This window comes from Dendrobates tinctorius, unplaced genomic scaffold (genome assembly GCF_039654945.1).
Source record: "Dendrobates tinctorius isolate UK_male_01 unplaced genomic scaffold, ASM3965494v1 ptg000128l, whole genome shotgun sequence".
Lineage (NCBI taxonomy): Eukaryota > Metazoa > Chordata > Amphibia > Anura > Dendrobatidae > Dendrobates > Dendrobates tinctorius.
Window position 1 is genome coordinate 19,430,410 of NW_027361796.1, and position 3,630 is coordinate 19,434,039.

The following is a 3,630-nucleotide window of genomic DNA, read 5'->3' on the forward strand; positions in this document are numbered from 1 at the left end:
AGTTTGTTGGATTTTGTCTACATTTCTACCAAAAATGAGGAAGGCTGGTGGAAGAGGCCGTGGAATTGAGCGGGGGTTGGCAGCTGGTAATGATGGTGTTGGTGGTGGATCTGATGGTAGTGGCAAGAGCAAAATAGGACCGAATGCAGGAGGTGCTGACCCTGCGTCATCGTCTGGCTACATAAGGCCTCGAACGCTTAGTTTTCTAGGAGTTGGCAAACCGCTTTTAAAGCCAGAGCATCAGGAAAAAGTTTTGTCTTACATTGCTGACTCAGCCTCCAGCTCTATCGCCTCCTCTTCTTCAGTTGTAAAAAGTAAAAGCACTGAGTCGTCATTGGAGGCTCATGTTCATGAACCACACCTTTCCTTGTGTCCTTCACCCCAACCAAGATTGAAGGATGACGCAGGCCATACTACTGATTACTCCATGGAGCTGTTTTCACATACCATGCCTGGATTATCAAGTGAAATGGTGAATTACCCAGGCCAAGATGAATCTGACATGGAGTGCACTGATGCACAGCCGCTGATGGATGATTCTGCTGGTACATTCACTCAGAGCACTACATTGTCCTCGCAGTGTACAGAGCCAGATTCTGACCCTGATGAGACTCAGGTGCCCCTTCCCGCACACTATACCACCATACACGGTGACACAGAGAAGGTGCACATGACATAGAAGAGGAGGTGATGGATGACCCAGTTGTTGACCCAGATTGGCATCCATTGGGGGAAGAAGGTGCTGCTTCCAATAGCTCAGATGAGGAGCATCCACAGCAGACATCGACATCGCAACAGCTGTTATCTGGCAGGCCCGGAGCACTCCAAAGACAGGTTCCAAACATCAAAAGAGTTGCTGGACAGCTTGTCCAGAGGGTCAAAAGATCACAGCGTGCTAGGCCGCAAAATGTCTGCCAAAGTAGGAAGAGTGCAGTGTGGCACTTTTTTGACCAAAATCCTCATGATCAGGCCAAGGTTATCTGTAAGAAGTGCGCAAAGACCTTTAGCCGAGGGAAAAATCTGAAAAATTTGAATACCAGTTGCATGCTTAGACATTTAACCAGCATGCACTTGCAAGCGTGGACACAACACCAAACCTCAAGTGCCACATGTGCAACTGATCACAACGAAGGTAGTCAGCAACGCTACATTGTTTCCCCCACTGTAAGCCCACCGGTTAGCACAGCAGCAAATGTTGAGGTGTCGTTGCAAGACCACAGCAGTCAGGGAATCCCACTGTTATATCAACGAAAGACTGATTCTAGGCCATCAGAAAGAACACCAACTCCATCACCATCATCAACCCTCTCTCAGTCCGCCCTGTCCACCGCTACTTCCACCATATGCAGCTCTCAAGTCCAGCTCACCCTCCCAGACACTATGAGTAGGTCAAGAAAGTACTCAGTCTCTCATCCGTGTACACTGGGTTTGAACGCCCACATTGCCAAACTAATCTCGTTTGAGATGATGCCCTTTCGGTTGGTGGAAAGCACAGCTTTCCGCGAACTCATGGCCTATGCAGTACCACGCTATGACCTACCCAGTCGCCACTTCTTCTCTCGCAAAGCCATCCCAGCCCTCCACCATCATGTGAAAGACCGCATTGTCCATGCACTCAAGCAGTCAGTGAGCGGAAAGGTGCACCTCACAACTGATGCATGGTCCAGTCGGCATGGCCAGGGCCGTTACGTGTCCATCACTGCACACTGGGTTAATGTGGTGGATGCAGGGTCCACAGGGGACAGCGGTGGTGGGACAGTGCTGCCTAGCCCACGGTATAGGAAACAGTTGGCTGTAGGCGTTCGACCCTCCTCCTCCTCCTCCTCCTCCAGAAGCGAAAGCTCGTCCACAGAGCGCAGTCGTACGAGCACTCCATCTGCAGCTGCCACTGTTGCACACGATGTGTCCCCCTATCGAGCAGCTAGTGGAAAGCGTCAGCAGGCTGTGTTGCAGATGATGTGTTTGGGCGACAGACACACCGCCGAGGTGCTGGCCGAGTACTTGAAGCGACAAACTGAGTCATGGCTGGGCAGTGTACATCTTGAGGCAGGCAAGGTAGTTAGTGATAACGGCCGTAATTTTGTGGCAGCCATAGCCCTTTCAAAACTCAGCCACATACCTTGCTTGGCTCACACCTTGAACCTGGTGGTGCAGTGCTTCCTCAAAAATTATCCGGAGTTAACAGCCCTGCTCCAGAAGGTGCGAAGACTGTGCGCGCACATCCGCCGGTCGCCTGTACACTCCGTTCGTATGCAGAAGCTGCAGCGATTGCTCCACCTTCCCAACCACCGCCTCATTATCGACATTGCAACAAGGTGGAACTCCACCCTGCACATGGTGGAGCGGCTGTGCGAGCAGAGGCAGGCCATAATGCATTTGTGGGAGGATACACGGCCAGGCACTTTGAGAGCAGACATGGAGTTGACAGGTGTGCAGTGGTCGAAGCTGAAAGACCTTTGTAAAGTCCTTCAGTGTTTTGAGGAATGCACACGGCTGGTAAGCGCGGACGACGCCATCCTAAGCATGAGCATCCCACTTATGCGTCTGCTCATGCAAACTTTGACGCACCTTAAGGAGCAGGCGTTTGCAGCCAATGTTGATGAGGAGGAAGAGGAGGAGGGAATCCTTGATGACATTCAGCCATTGTCTGCTCAGGGACATCTCCTGGACGAGGTGGAGCAAGAAGAGGAGGAGGAGGATGATGATGGGGATGATTACTTAGGGGAGGAGGATGCATCACGTGGGGCAAGTGAAAATGTTGGCGTGGCAAGGTCTGGTACAGGGTTTGTGCGTGACTGGAGGGATGTGGATTTGCCAGAAAGTGCTCCTCCACCCAGCACTCGCAGTGCATCATTGACACCGGGAACATTGGCCCACGTCAGATTATGCCTTGCGGATCCTAAAAAGGGACCCCCGCATTGCCAAAATGATGAACGATGACGACTACTGGTTGGCCAGCATCCTGGATCCACGCTATAAAGGCAAATTACAAAACATCATGCCACAGGAGAACCTTGACCTAATATTGGCTAATAAACAAGCAACTCTGGTAAATCGGTTGCTTGAGGCATTCCCAGCACACAGCAGCGGTGATGGTTCTCACACGAGCCGTACGGGCCGGGGGCAGCTTGGCAGAGGTGTTCGTGGTGCACACAGCAGAAGTGGCGTTGGAGACAGGGGTTTCATGACAATGTTGTGGACTGATTTTTCAAATACCGCTCACACAACTGGTAATACTGCATCGATGGAAAGTGACAGGAGACAGCAGTTGTCAACTATGGTTACAAACTACTTTTCCTCCCATATCGATGTTCTCCCACACAGGTCATTCCCCTTTGACTATTGGGCCACTAAACTGGACACCTGGCCTGAATTGGCCCAATATGCCTTACAGGAGCTCGCTTGCCCAGCTGCAAGTGTGCTATCGGAAAGAGTCTTCAGTGCAGCTGGATCAATCCTGACAGAAAAAAGGACCCGTCTGTCAACCCAAAATGTGGATGATCTAACCTTCATTAAAATGAACCACGCATGGGTTTCCAAGGATTTTGTCCCACCTTCCCCTGATGACACATAGGGTGACAGAAAAATGGCTTGCTTTGGTCCACCTCTTCCTGGTACTTCACCTATTTC